Source organism: Coloeus monedula (assembly GCF_965178545.1).
Source record: "Coloeus monedula genome assembly, chromosome: 4".
In the NCBI taxonomy this organism is placed as follows: Eukaryota; Metazoa; Chordata; class Aves; order Passeriformes; family Corvidae; genus Coloeus; species Coloeus monedula.
The window spans coordinates 15,617,350-15,633,250 of record NC_138784.1 but is presented as its reverse complement, the minus strand read 5'-3'; positions in this window follow the sequence as shown (position 1 = coordinate 15,633,250).

Below are 15,901 nucleotides of genomic sequence, written 5' to 3'. Positions count from 1 at the left end.
ACTTGGGGAAACAGCTGCTGCTAGTGCTACTGACTGGACAAGACAAAAGGATTAACCCCAAACCAGCTATTTACAGAAGATCTTCTGCAGCTCCTTGTGGGCATGGTCACAGGCTTGGACCCAGTTAGCACACCACATGTCATCCACGTTAGTCATCCTCTTTGCCTGTACTGTACTAAGACAATTATGCCCAAAATCAGAGTTTGCTTACTCTGTTTCAGAGCAGCCCCATCAGGGACCAGCCAAGCTTGTGTCATTGTTTCCAACCCAGGAGATGCCTGCATTTCAGAGAGGGAGCCAAGAGTGTCATCTGGGAGTGCTCCCTGTGCCTGACTTGCCCTTTACTGTACCACACAAATAATAGGGACATCCCAAGGATTTCACAAAGCCCTTCCACAGAGGCCTCATTTACATGTAAGGCAACCAAATATTTTGAATTATTTAGTTCACATCCCTGGGGACAAACTCGTTTAAAGGGTCCAGGACCTGACTGTGCAGAGGCTGGGGAGGGTGCCTGCAGCGTCCACATGGGGGTGAGTGACTCCTGGCCTGGCTGGTGGCGTGACTGCCACCTCGCAGAGCGGTCACTGGCCTCTGCCGAGAGGAGCAAGAAAAAAGGACAGCTCTGTGAGAGAGAGAGGGAAAACACTCCACAAAAGAGGATGGAATGGAGTAATTAGCTTCTTCTTCTGCAGCCTCCAGCATGCTGCCAAGCCTCGATGCCGCACGACAGGCAGACAAAAGGCTTTTTCAGCTGTCACACGTTTCACAGCCCTGGCCAGGGACAGCAGCCACGGCCTCGTGCCTCTCAGGGACTTGCACACATATGCTGCCCTGTCTGCAGGCCAAGGAAAAACAGGCTTAGCCCTTACCAGACCTACAGAAACAAAATGCTCGTTGCAGTGCTGCTGGCATTCAGCATATGGTTACACTGATTTATTTCTGTTGAAACAGAAGCCAGAGTTTCCTCCTGCCGAGGCCCTCTGTGGTAGAAATAAGGGGCAGTCTATGTCCTGGAGAGCTCAATTCAGCCCTAAAGATGACATTTTGTCCTCACCCTTTTCCATCATTTCTGGATGCAGGCACTTGAATAGAAGGAAGCTAAGGTACTGATATTATGCCTCATGTATTTCATTTCCTAGAAACTAAGCGGTGAGTGTTGCTTATGCAACCTTAAAATGAAAGTGTGTTACAGGAACAGACTGTCCTTTTTTGTGTTTATTCTGCTCAGTAAAAAAAAAAAAAACCAACAGCATTTAAAAGGATTCACCCAGCAGCAAGATGTTTTTCCCCCAGGACTACTGGAACATGACTTTCTTTTCTGTCCATGTACATATCTGTGTTTCTCACAGATGCTCATGGGAGCTGTGGTTTTCAACGTGTGCAGAGGCAACAAGGACAAATTAGCATAAAATTAACATGCCCTACCTCTGATTGTAATCCACATGAGGAGAAGGACAAACCCCTACTCCCTCTCCAAACACTGACTAGATCCATGAGCCTGACTTCATGTAACAACAAGTTGAATGCCTGAGACCAGTTGGGATTATCAGACGTTACAGCAATAGAGGTTATTAATTGGATGATATGTAAAATTCAGTGACTTGTTGTCAGGGTGTACCTCTCAATATCAGTCAAGTTATAAAATTCAGACACCTGCTAGCTGAATACATTTGCCTTGTTTCACTATACTGTATATTAAACTCTCCCTTTCATGTTTGCATAATAAATCTGAATGGAGCTTTTTATTGCATTCACACTTGGTTGATTGCTTTTGGTTATTTTATAGCATGTGCTTTGTATAGGGGGAAGGAGTAAAAACAAAGCTTTTATTACAAAACTGTAAAACAAAATTAAATGTGAATGAATGCTTGCTGTAGAGAGGCAATGAACATACTTCATGTTAACTTAGAGGTGCCACTTTTTATCACTGACATGTAACTGCTGATGATATTATTGTTCTTATTTTGGGGGACGTCTCAGTACCAGAACATAGAATGAAGCAGTTTTATTTGCTGCAGGTACAAGTGCCATAGGGAGGCAGACACAGCTACAGGAACCCTCTATGACTTGCCCACAGAATTTTTAAAAGGACATACCCCAGGTGAAGCTCTCCTGGTGGCAGAAAGACGACACAAAGCCTGAGCAGGGTGTCAGCCTCCTACCAGATCTGTAGAGCATGAGTGGGTCTTACACAGCTCAAGTGTGATGGGGACTCTTAGGAGGGGTGAATTCCCACCTTCTAATTCCTGTTCCCAAAAATGCCACACAGTGCATGAGAAAAGAAAGACTTGGGGGTTTTCACTCTTGCAAAACAGAGGTGAAGAGCCTGCTCTTTGCTGAGTCAAACAGATCTTTCAAAGCCTTTTGGCAAACCACTAACACACCCAAAATATACACCAGAAAAAACCCAAATAGCATTAAAACATTTCCCTTCCACCTCCCCCCACTCCAATAAAAGCTGTCACAGTAAAATGCAGAATAAGGAAGGTGTCAGTAGTAAAACGTTACTTGAAAACACAGAAGTCTTGCACAAACAAGAAAACAGAAGGAAGACATAAACAATAATAATAAGGTTGGGGGAAAAAATAATCTTAAAGAACCACTGAATAAAGATTTAAAAGCTGATAAACATTTCCAAGCATACCAGGAATAGGAATGTGAAAGGCAGTCTAGAGAACCACTAGATCAAGAAATAGAGGAAAATATTAAACTAGTACACTAGAAGCAATCCACAGTCCCACAACCCGGCTGAGGGCTGTGTCTCTGGCAGTGATCAGTATCTGGTAATGTGAAAAACAGGTTAAAAGAAGGACTAGTGCATTTCTTCTCACCTTCTGGCAAGGTGTGATTTAGAGATTCTCTAAAGTAAACTTGCATCTGCATCTCCTCAGTTTTACACACCTTTATCATATATCCTACTCACCTTTTCTCCAAAATGAAAGCAACAAGGATGAGGAAAAGTATGCAAAGTCTGAGGATGAAGAAACAGGTATTCTTGAAGTAAGAAAGAAAAAAAAACTGGCCTGTGGGCTGCTGGCAGAAAGGTCTATACAGTCACAGGTAGGATGGAGATAAACAAGGGATGATTAATCACTCACTGTTTCTTAGAATGCAAGAAGTAGGGAGCACTTAAAAAAAAATAACACATACATGTTTTATAAGAATGGAAAGGCAGTGAATTTTCAAGCCATGCACAGATTGGGGAACTCACTGCCACAGGACGTGCAGATATACAAGTGTTCCAAAAAGCCAGACTCACAAAAGAAAAACCTGTCAGTGACTAATAACCATCAAAGGCTCCGCTTCTTCAGAAAATCCCAAAAGCCAGAGACAGCTAAAAGCAAGGAATTTGTGTCCAGGGAGGTTTGTCTTCATATGCCCTGGGTTTATATTTTTTCCCTAAGCAACTACTACTGATGCTGGGCAGGACAGATCCTTGGCTGTTCCCCAGATTCACATAGCAGTAAAACTGTGCCATTAAAACACACATAAATTAAATATCATGTTATGAAATGAGTCTGTGGATTATAGCTAGGACTCAGGCCCTGGTGCCTATATTCCAACTTTCATGCATCTATAAATATTAAAACACCAAACAGTACACTTGACTTTGCAAAATGCAGGCTCGTCACCATTCCAATACCACATTATCTGACAAAAGTAATTTATTTGCTCATCAGCCCATCATATTTTATTCAAGTCCAGTAAAAACTGTCGTTCCATTGTTCCAAACAAGCCCTAATCTCAGTATGCAACTCTTGGTCTCATACAGATGCTAATTATTATAACTGCAGGGCAAATCAGCACCATATGACCAAATAAATAAATTTTGCTGAATACATAAAAGAAAACCCCCCACAACCCTGTACTTGTTGGTTCTCCAGAATCACAGCTGTACAGTGTTAATACTGTACTCATGATCTTAATAGAAAATAATCCCTTGAAAATTAATTGCCACTAGACATTAATAAGCACTTTGTTAATTAAGCCAGTAAGCCAATTAGGCCCAAGGTGAACTCGAGGGCAATCAACTCTATAAACAGTGTGAGCTAAGTCTTAGAAGTGCACTCTTTTTTTAAAAGCCTGGTTTTGGAGGCTGGATAGCTTGTGGGATTGCTCATTACAGAGCAAAGCAACTGCCCAAATTCAACCCAGGTCAGGAGCAGCCAAGAGCCATCATCACCCAGCAGCTTATCTGTGTCTTCAGAGCAGCTGGTTGAGACGTCATTTGAGACCTTACCAACTTGTAATTAATAGCTTTTCTAAGTAAACCAAATCAGAAAGCCAGCAAAAAGCAGTACAAAAGTGCCTCCTGGGAAAGAGCCTAAGCTGTAAGGCAGGGCAGGGTGTAGAGAGAGCAATTTACAGCTCTCTCCTTTGACTCCAGGTAAGCATCAGGCAGCTGGCCCAGCTCCTTCTGCTAGGCTTTCACAGACCACGGGGCATTCAAAAAACCTGCACAGAAATGGCTCGAGCCTTTCTGAGGAGATGCAAATATTTAGCAGCTCTTCCAGCTCCAAAAGTCTTCATTGCGTGGCCTTTCTCATTCACTGTCCAGGAGCAGAGACAGCACAGGCAGGAGTGCAGATACTTCAGAAACCTTAATTTCTGCCTTTCCTTTACAGCTGAGAGGAACAGATCCATTCCTGGGTTCCCATTCCTGAGGAGAAACGTGTGTTTCTCAACACGCTGCAAACAGGAAAGCTGTCAAGGGAGCACCTTGCTCAAATCACTGCTTTGTGGCCATGGCTGAAACTCTCCCCAGGGCAGTGGTCACTGCCCCAAACCTGACAGAAGTCAAGAAGCATTGACTGGCGTGACTCTTGGGGCTCTGCTGTTCAGGGAGTTGGACTTGACAATCCCTGTAGGTTTCTTCCAGCTCGGGACATTCTATGATTCCATGATTTTTCTCCTCCTCCAGTCCTCCTGGTTCTGTGGGTTTTTTTGCTCTGTCTCTTCACAGGTCTCAGCAAGCTCAAATACTTCAAGCCAAAAGCATCCAACTTCCCTTTCTTCTCCGCTTAAATGAAAGGAGTTTGTCCATACAGTGAATTTGGGACAGGGCTGGAGAAAACTCATTTCTTTCTCTAATTGATTCCATTTGAAAAAAGATGCCATTAATCATTGCACACCTGTTGGCGCTGATAAATGTGCCCTGTGTTTTGGGTGTTTGTCTTGAGGCCTTGCAGGCTGGAGACTCATCTCTACCATCACTTTCTCACTTCTCTTTTTCAGCAGGGTATGGACACTGAACCCACCAAACTGGAGGAACAGTGCCACTCCTCACACTCTTTCCAGGGTTAACCATTCCTTGTTACTCCATCTTTCCCATCAGAAGCTTGGGCTGCACAGTAACTTGTATGAGAAAGTAACACGTGCAGATAAAAGGCCTTAAAATTCACAGGATGCAAATGAGCAGACAATTATTCTGTGCATAATGATGAGCTGCTAAGTTGGAACGTGTTCAGATATACAGTAAGTCTGTAATAATTTTTATTAATTTTTAAGAATGCTGGATCATCTCATCTGAAGCCAAAACCATTAATATTTGCATTAATTAGTGTTCATAATACAGCACATCTTTTGAGGTTTACTGCAGTCATTTGAAACTTTCCTTACACTGACTTTCTAAAAAAGATCACCTTGATGAAGGGGGTTTAAGGATTTTTTTCAGCCTAGTGAAAAGTATTTTCTTGGAATAGTGGTCAGCTTTCTGCCTTCGGTTTTCTTGTCTTTTTTTCTGAGTGCTGGCTGTTTTGAGTTGGGTTTGCAGGTCTTTGTCTCTTCCTGCCTTAGTAGAATATGGGGATAAAGATGTAGGCTTGACTATGCATATAAATTGAATAATTTGCAGTAATGCTCTAAAGTGCCACTGGGATGGAATTCAAAGGATTGTTTGCAGAAACAATTGCTTTTTTAAAAAATTAATTTCTGAAAAATAAATGCAGAAAATGGTGAGATGGCACAGGGGATTGAAAATGGCAGAGAGACTTTCATCTCCCGGTCACTGCTTCAGATCCTACTCAGGTTGAAGAGCAACTAGAAAATGTTACTGTGAGAAAAATACTCTGGGTCTCTGCAAATTTTAATACAATAATCTGTGCTGAGGTTGTGAATGAGATTGGAGTTCACTGAAAATAATAGCTGAGCTGAGCTACTACATATTTTGGAGATTTGGGTTTTTTTAAAGTCATTCTACTGATGGAATAAATCTATCTTTTTTTTTTTCAAATAGCAATCATTTAATCACAAACATTGTAAAGCAAAATGGAATTCATATCCTTGGCCATAACTAGAACTGGTTACCCTTCCTCAGACTTACACACATTTCTGCCAATATTATCAGAGTAGATGACGTATTTTCATGATAGTAATCACACGTGTCAAGTTGGTTATGTAACAGGAGAAGACCAAGGGCATTTAAACCACTTAAATCAGACTGGAAGAAAAAGAACATTATGTTATCAGGATGGGGCCATGGTTCAGTGATGTTAAGAATCTCATGCAGTTTAAGATAAATGCACAAACACTTTACACTTTTCACCTATTTGTAAAAAGACATCACCAATCCATTTTCCTACATAGAACTGCCATGTACGTATATATATTTCAGTCTGCTGATTTCTGGCCAGGACCAGAACTAGCACTGGAAGCTTTAAAATTATCCACGTGGATTTCTGATTGATCAGACATCAGGTCCATCCCTTCCACAGAGAGAATCAGACGCTTCAGGGAGATGCTTTACCAAAAGCAGCTTTGCCTGAGGATGGGAGGATGCCCATGTGGACGGACAGGAGTGACAAACCATCACCTACAGTTTCACAATTAAACCCTGTGCTGATTTCCAAAGCTCCTTGTAAGCAGATTTAAAACAACTCCAGGAGCATGAACTTCAACACTCCCTAAGGTGCCTAGCAAATATCTCAAGAACGTAGTTATTGATTTCTGGCAATATCCATGATATCTTAAGAGATTTCCAAACAGAAAAGGAGAAGCAGCCTGTGGCCTGAACAGTAAACACTGAAGATTGAAAGGATGCGATGGCCAAGTGTTGAAAAGCTGCCAGCAGCTGCTTTCTAGTCATGCAGGCATGGTGAGTGGATACTCCAATGTCAATACAGAAAAGGGTTAGAGAGTTGGTTTTATTTTGAGCTTGAATAAACCTGTTCCCAGCTATTCACCTAACTGTGGTATCTACCTGCTCATTTCCCACAGAGAGGACCATCCTGAGGTGCAACTTTGGGGTGCCCATGAGGCAGTGGCAGCATCGGGCACAAAGGGAGCAGGAACGTGAACGTGTGAAAATGGATTTGCCTTGTAGAAAGGGCTGAGATGAAAGGGTTGGCCTTGAATTACGTGAGATCCAGCTCTGAGCAAAGGCAGCACAATCCCAAGCACTGCTCTGTGGAGGGTGGATATGAATGTGCAGTGCAGTCTATCCAGTGCCACACACGAATGAAGAGGAAAGAGATGATGGAGAAAAAATCACTGTCATCTCTTTCTAGAGAGGATATTTGCCTCTGCTGCTCCTCAGGGCAGGAAAGACTTTTACATCAGCTTCACAAGGGACTTAAAAAGCAAGTTCGAGAGGCACATGCCCTGGCTGCTGAGCACAATGCTGTCACTGGTCTTTCTGCTGTGGGAACAGCAACAGGACATGAAAGGAATAGCAGAGGGTCAGTTTTACTATGGCTGTGACCACCCTCTGACACAGCAATGCTCTGCTCCAAAGGTGGTTGAGCAAACAGAGAAACACAGCTCTGCTCAGAGGCAGGCAGCAGACAAGAGCTCAGTGATCTTTGCTGATGCCCTTCACGATCAGGCAGTGAAACACTGCGGGTTTAATCATGGTGAAGGATAATAGAGAGCAGAGAACCAGGGAGGCAGCTCAGCTAACTCCAGGCATGCTCTGTTAAACCCTATATGATATAAAAATGGTTTATAGCCCATGCAGCATACTTCCTTGGATAAGGACCATCGCACACTGAAATTAAAAGCAATTAGTGTCCCTTAAGCATTGGAAGAGAATTGTTTTTATAAAGCATTTCCTTCAATCTATAGGGAAAAAAAATATACAGGAAAGGCATTTTTATGCAGAATGGCATTTGTTTACAACACCCTAAGAAATCAGAGCTGGCTTTCAGACCTGTTCTTACAGCTACAAAAAAGTTGCTGTTAAACTCCCATTGAGGCTGACTGATAGGTCCACTATGTGTGAATGCAAAACACATTGTTTCAGGACACTACAGGATGTCCACATGTGCAGCATGGCACTTTTTATAAAACACTGGAGTGCTCAGGAATTTCATGTTGACTATTAACAAACTTTCCCCCACGACCATCACAGACTTTGTTTCAGCCAAACCCCAGCATTTCATCCTCTGCTTTATTTGGTGGTTAATCTGAAGGACTGATTTCCATATTAACATTTAAACGAGCAGCTTGATGCTGAGAACACAATGGCTTACATTTTGCAACCCAAAGAATGGCTGTTGTGCTTTGTTTATGAGCTATTAGTTTAGCAACTTATAAAATATCCATCAAAAGCCACAGACATTAAACAAAATTAAGAAATTAAATACAACTTAATAAAAACAAAAGCACTGATAGATCCCCACTCCTCATTAAACCTCACGTCACCCCTGTAAAACCACGTCCTCAGAAAGAGATGAAGAGTTTGAAAAAGTACTGAAATTTCTTTGCCTTGTTTTTAATGCTTTATTAGTTCAGATTCTATCACAAATTGCAGGATTTATGACCAAATGTTCTAGTGCCGTATAACAATGTCTTCTAATGTTCCACTCTGACAGAAACAATTTCTAATTGCTGTGCTCTGAAGTACTGCCACAGAGCTACAAAGAATGGAGCTGGACATCATCTTGCAAGGCTTTTCTACAATCACAGTAACATTTACTGATCTTTAAAACTGCTCAACTCCCAGAATCTTCTCCAAGGTTAAACCTTTAGAGCTAGCCATGAAATAACAGAAATTAGCATTTCTATAAATGGCACTAGGTTTGCCAGCATGGGAAATTGTACTTAATTACAAAGTATCTCAAGGGCAGCAGTAATGATGTTTACTTTACAGTAAATAACCGTGCTTCAGCTTCATCTGATCAGCTTAGGAACTTGTCTGATCACTGAGCCTGCTGTTGAGGAAGGCAATGCAGCTGCCAAGTGTGATGAGGCTTTTGAAGAAACAGCCACACAGCCACAGTGCTCGAGAGGAGCCTGAGTTTGACTCTCCCAGTGTTCCTCTCCAGGACACCGTCAGCTGTGCCCGAGCTGTTCTCCAGGTGCTGGTCACATCACTCCCCAGCAAGTGACACTGACAATGCCATCTCCCCTTGTCATCTTTGTCTTCTGTTCTGCCATGCACAACCTCCATTACCCGTTCAAAGCTTTCCACTCAACATCTAACTTTGATCTTGCCAGTCTACAGTTTCAGCTGTTACCTCTTGCCTTACCAAGAGAAATACATCCACGTGCATTTCTTCAGAATTGCCTTCAGACAGAAATATTCCTCTCAGGGCTTTGTGACTACAACATTCTCTAATCTCCTAAACACTCCTTTGCTTCCTTCATACTGCTGTGATTGAAGAGAACCCATTAGCTGACTGCACACACGCATGAACACAAGAAGAAAGGAAGAATTATAAGGACAATATCAAGCAGCATATGGCAAGCCCATTTATGTCTTTCTACAGCAGGTCAGGCACTGAATGGGACTCATTCCTTGGAGTCATTGTTGGCAGTGTGGAGACTACTTTGGTGGTAATGGCTGGAATACTGAGTGCTCTGGGACTAATTGCATATTTGATATTCATGTGATAAATTAATTAGCTGCTTATTCCCAATGAATAGCCTAGATTCAAATAAAGCTGTCAGATGTGAGGTATGGTAGATGCACATGTGTTAAAAATAGCTCCTAAGGGGGGGTGTGTGTAAATATATTTATATATGTATCAGTCTGCTACTACAATAATTTAATTTAGCTTTGCGCTCAGCCAGGAGTTGCCTGGAGACTGACTAATAACAAAAGCATTCAAGATACTTTTTCTTTTGTGTTCCCTTTCCTTCTTCAATGGATGTGTTGTACACCTCCAGCCTTGATGTGAAATACAAATAAAAGCTCTTTAAGACGGCTTTCATTTATGCAAAACCTAATCTAAATAATGGATGGAATTAAAAAAAAAAAAAAAAAAAAAAGAGCTACAATTTTTACCTAGTGTAGGACTAAAACTGATCCTGGTTTTAGTCCTACTGGTGTGATTTAGCTGCCAGTAACTTCTAAGGCTTTTGCTCAGAATTACTGCATTCTGGAAGGGGATTAGTCCCAAAAATGAACTAAGAGCTTATAATTTTCCCCAAAATAACAGCCAGGTAAAGGATGGAGATTTTATTAGTATTCTCACCCATGCAAAAAAATGCAGCTGCACTGTCTTGTTCCTGGTGAACACAGATGCAAGACAGACTGGTCAAACCAAAAAGAACAATCATGAAGGTTTTACCTTGTGTACAAAACCCTATTGCAAAAAGATACCAAAGCTTAAAAATACTAGGTTTTATTAGTGCTGGAATTTGTTGATTTAGCAAGTGTTCTTGCAGATGAGACTCCACCACTGTCACATCAATTTGTCTTGTAGTACCTGGAGTTCACACCCTAGAGGTGTTCTCACCTCCAGGTTTGAGATCCGAGGTGGGAAAAGGCTGGGAATTCCCCCCAGAAAGGAGTTTCTGTGATATTAAATACGAAATTGTTTTAATTGGAAAGGGGGAGACCTGATCCCCTGAGGGACTTTTCTCAACCCTTTGTGGACTGAAGTTTGCAGACCATAGAAAGAGGTACTTTCAAAGACCTTTTCTTGAAAGAGGAATATTTCATCCTGAAAATGTGTCAGTAGAATACATCAAGATGGGATGAGCATAGCATTTTCCCTTCTATAACTGATTTTCTGCACCACTGGCATAATTTCACAAAATATTTCGAGTTCGGCTATAATCCTTTCACCAACCAAAAAATATTCCTGGGACAGTTTTCCCACAGCCCTGCCTGCCTGCCTCACTGATGAGCTCTGTACTGCCTGCTGTGACTTCGCTTGGCTCCCACGAAGGAGGGAAGCACTGAAGGGTACAGCACACCCTGACTTCAGCTGTGCTGTTTTGTGAGGACCTGAAAACAGCTGGAAAGGCTTGCAATGCTTAAAAATACCTCAGAAACACAGAAGTAAGGAGGTAAGAAAGAATAAAATGAGTATAGCTCTGCTCTGGCAGCCCTGGTTTCCCTGTCATGGATATTTTACACCAAATCCAGCAAACCCTGTACGTGTGCAGGCCTGAGAGTTGTCCCAACACCCAGCAACCTGACGTGTTCAAAGCAGAGCACCTGTGAAGAATAGGAAGCAGCTGCCAGCATCTCCTCAGCATGCACTGATGGGAAGATGTCCTTGCAGCTGTGTCCCCAGGAAAACTCCCTGTGCACAATTCCCAAAGTGTCAGGGAATATTGCCTGGGCTAAGTGCCTTTACCAGTGCCTTTACCTTTGTGTTTAAACACAAGCAAATGAAATAAAGATCGTTGTCACCACAACAAAAAGAAATTGTCAGCTCCATCTCCTGCCTCGAAGCTGACCTCCAGGATGCCAGGAAGGTGTAGGATGTCTCACATCAAAGCAAAACCAATCTTACAGCTATTCCATCTTCTGAGAAGGATCAAAATGTGAGAGAAAGAGGAAGGCAAAGGGTTGTCATATAAAATTACACCGAGCTGAAGCTCTCAAATATGAGAGAGGGACTACAACAGCTCAGGCTTGAGGGCTGTGCTTTTGTTTGTGGGCAAAAAAAAACCAAAAGAGAGAAAAAAACCAACACGCAATACACAACAAAAAAAGCACCCCAAACATATTCATGACCTTAACTAAATCCTAAATTACATACTTTCAATACTTTCTAAGGAAAGTTTAAAGTTATAAACGAAGGATTATTGATTATATTTTTATCTTGTTAAAACTGCATCAATTATATACATTTTACTTCAGAAAATAGTTCTCCTTAAGCTGATTATATCTGAGCAGTTTTATCTGAAATTCATAGCTGCAGATATATTCATCTGCAGCGTTTTTCAGGTGCAGCCAAAGAAAAGAAGAAATTATTGGCTTCTCCCTCCTGTAGCAGTTTTACATTACATGGAAGCAGAAATCAACTTAGTCTTCTAAAAACCCCCTAATCCAAACTCAGGGATTGGGGCTTTTCCAACTGTATAATCCACAGGTTGCTAAAATCAAAATATCCTTATATATTCATTGTTTGAGAATTACCTTTAGATTTTTTTTTTTAATAGAAGATTAATACTCACAATATCTTTGTACATGGAGTGAATTTATATAATAATAATAAAACCACAAAGGTTTCCTCAGAACATTAGATTACATGACTAAGCACAGCAATATCCAGAAGCACTGAAGTTCAGGCTGTGCTCATATTTTAGCTGTAGCTTCCCCTCTCTTCAGCAAGAATTACAGGACAGTGTCACAATCTGGTTTGGCACACAGGAACTGCTCACCATTTTGAGTGTTTTACAAATGACATTTAAGCTCTAATCTTGGATATATAACTTGAAAGTTTCATTTCTTACAGCCCCGGACTTCACAAACACAAATTGCACTCCATTCTTTGAAATTCAGATGCTCAATTCTTAAACTGGGGAGGCAGCAGAACGGGTTGGGGTTTTCTAATTTTCGTAACATTCCTGAAGTCGCTTCTGAGCGCCTCCTCTTCTCTCCCAGCACAGCACCTATAGCATCTGCATAGGTAACAATTGTTCTGGATGTGGGAGAGGGAATCCCAACACCAAAATGAGCAGAGATCAGGTCAGGAATGAAACAACAACTAGCAGAGCTCCACAGAAGGAGTCACATCAAATTCTCTGTTTTATGAGTGCCAAGCACAGAACAAAAGTGAAACCGACTCTTCTTCGGGGACCTGAGTCATCTGTGCAAGGAATGCTTGACTGGGAGTTTTGTGTTTCCTCAAAAGCTAGTAACGATGTTAGGAAGTTCTAAGAAGTGTTTGGGAGGAGTTTTTTTGGGAAAAGAAAGCCCTTTTTGTCCAAAGATAGTACACTATTCCCACGGTACACACTTGAGGAACCTAAGAACAAAACAGAATTTAAGTATCTTTTATAAAATATCCTCCAACAGCAATTTCTGTTGTTGGTACTCTTCCAGGTGCTTTCTCTGAACCAAAACCACATGAAACCTCTGCTCTTGGTAAAATCACAAGAACAGACATGAGGTTTTTCTCTCTTTTGTAGTGTACAGCTATGCTTTGGGCAGTGAGGTCTGAGAGGCAGAGAGGATCAGATGAGGCTTTGCAAAGAGACACTGGATTATCATTATTATGCTGTTCTCTAGTGCAAGTAGATTTCTTGTGTAGCCCCATTTGTGCTGCCACCTCCTGACCTCATCTGTGTGAATAAACCTGCTGTGTTACTCTATTAGTTAGGTACAAGGGTTCCTGACTGGCAGTAAATCAGTAGGTTATCCAGAAATAACATGAATCATTCGTTTTCAGAAGGTGGAAACACAAAACAGTCTTGCAGATATTGGCCAACCCTTTCCTTCTTTATGTAATTTCCCCCTGGTATTCTTCTCTTTCTTTATTAAATACACTAATAAAAGTAACCTAGCCTCTTGTCAAATAGATTGGTTTTATTATGCCAAGCAGAGATATCAGCCCTTTTTACTTTTCCACTTTCCAACATCTTCATCTCCTAATTAATACACTAATCAGGGACAAAGACTGGTGTGTCCATAATGTAACCAAGAAATGGTTGAGGTGTTCAAACATCTGACAAAAGGGGGATTTGACACTTTGCTCAATGCACACCTGGGTTTGCTACTTTTCAGGTGCTAACAGTAAATGCCACGGAGTTCTGTTTAATCAGCTCAACCTCCCGTTATCAGTGTTGGCTCTGGGCAATTATCTCTCATTTATCCCCTGCTTTCCAAAGGCAGGGGCTGTGGGGGAATGGTTTTGTGTGGGACAGCTCTGATGGAGGCTTGGACCTGGGAACAGAGCAAACAGGGGCCAGGATTAGAATTTTTTTCTTCCACAAGAATTTTTTCTGAAATGTCTCTGTTGAAGGCACACACCTCAATTTGCTGGCTGCAGCAGGACTATGTTCAGAGATAACATCAGTGGTCCTGAGAGCTGTGGGATTTATTCAAGCTGAATGTGGGGAGTTAGAAGATTTTTTGCAGTGTTGCTCTCCTTTTATATCACCAAACTGAGTTATTTTCCACTGTATTTACATCTATCAATCCATACTGCTAAAATGAGGAGATCCTTAGGGCACAGAACAGACTTAAGTGCTGTTCAGCTCAATATCTTGGCTAATGAGCCAGGCTCTGCGATATCCCAAAAATACAAGTATATAAACCAAAGGATTTTTTCCTATCAGCCAAAATCCACTAACTGAGTGGGTAGAAACACAGAAGGATGGGCAACCAGTGGCCCAGAGAATGAGCAGTTTAGCTGTGGAGGACTCAGTGCTCTGCTGGTTCTCACGGAGGATGGGAATGCAAGCACGCTTCCCCTATGGGATACACATGTGTGAACAAAAATAAACCTCCCAGACAAAAGGCAGCTACCTGGTGGGTGTAGCACAGAAGCTGATATTTACCACAGACCTTTTGCTTCTCCTCTGAACAAGCAGGAACACGCAGTGTGCTCCTGCAGGGATAGATCTAATGCTTCATGCATTTAGGAACAAGGCTGTCCCTCTCCATGATGGGACTATGAGGCAAAAACTCCAACAAAAGTATGAAAACAATGGGTCCAAGGCAAAATAACTCTGGCCAATGTAACCTACACTGAACTCCTTGTGACTTTGTATGAACCCCTGCAAGCATTATGATGTTTTTCACTGCTTGTATTGGTTGTTTTCCACCATAGTTCGTTCAATACTTCAAATTGCTGATCCAATAAAATCTGTTCCAGCACCTTATAGGCCCAGCTCAAACAGATCTTTTAAAAACACAGGGATTCTACCTAAACCCCTACCACAATGTCCTGAAGTGAGGCATAAGAAATTACCTAGTGATACAGATATGACATTCCTACATCCCTAGGAACAGCTGTATGAAAGCCTGAAGAAACTTTTCTGGGAAGACATGGGATCTGTTACAGGGTACAAGTATTTCCTTAAGCTTAAAGAAACTCACAGCACTAAAAATATTGCGGATAAATTCATTCCACTTTCATGGCCTCACTGGGACCTACTCAACTGAGCCTGAGTCATTGTGATTTCCAGAAGTTCTTTGCAGGATATCGGCATGAGTAGGCTCAGAAAATTGAGTCACAGCTGACTAACAACTCATGGCAGGTCAGGGAAACTGCCTGACACAGGCAAGGGGCCCTTCCCGAGAGGGGTCATTCACAAACAGCAATTCACACTTCCTATCCGAGCGATTATGTGAAAGGAAAGAAGAACGGGCGGGTTTAATGTTCTTTTTGTGTGCAATCAAAGAAGAGTTAAAGGGGCGCCTAAGGGGACGCTGCCAGGTGCTAAACCTGATCCCACACACTACCCAGGCGTTGTCCCTCTGATGATTTTATCTGCGATACTTGGACTGCCAGCTTTATCCTACTCCCGTGTGCACCCCCCGAGCAGCCCATATTAACCACCCCAGCTCTTACGTTCAGTCACAGCCACGTACAGGGTGGATACCCAGATGCATTTTTTATCATCTCACCTGTGCTGAATGTTTTAACCAATGCCAGCACACGAACCCACACCTCCAAACCAAAACCTAATAGTCAAATATATGGCTGGGAGCCTGAGAAACACATATTTTATTGCTGAAATTGCTGCTTAGCAGAGTTTACTGTTTCAAAAG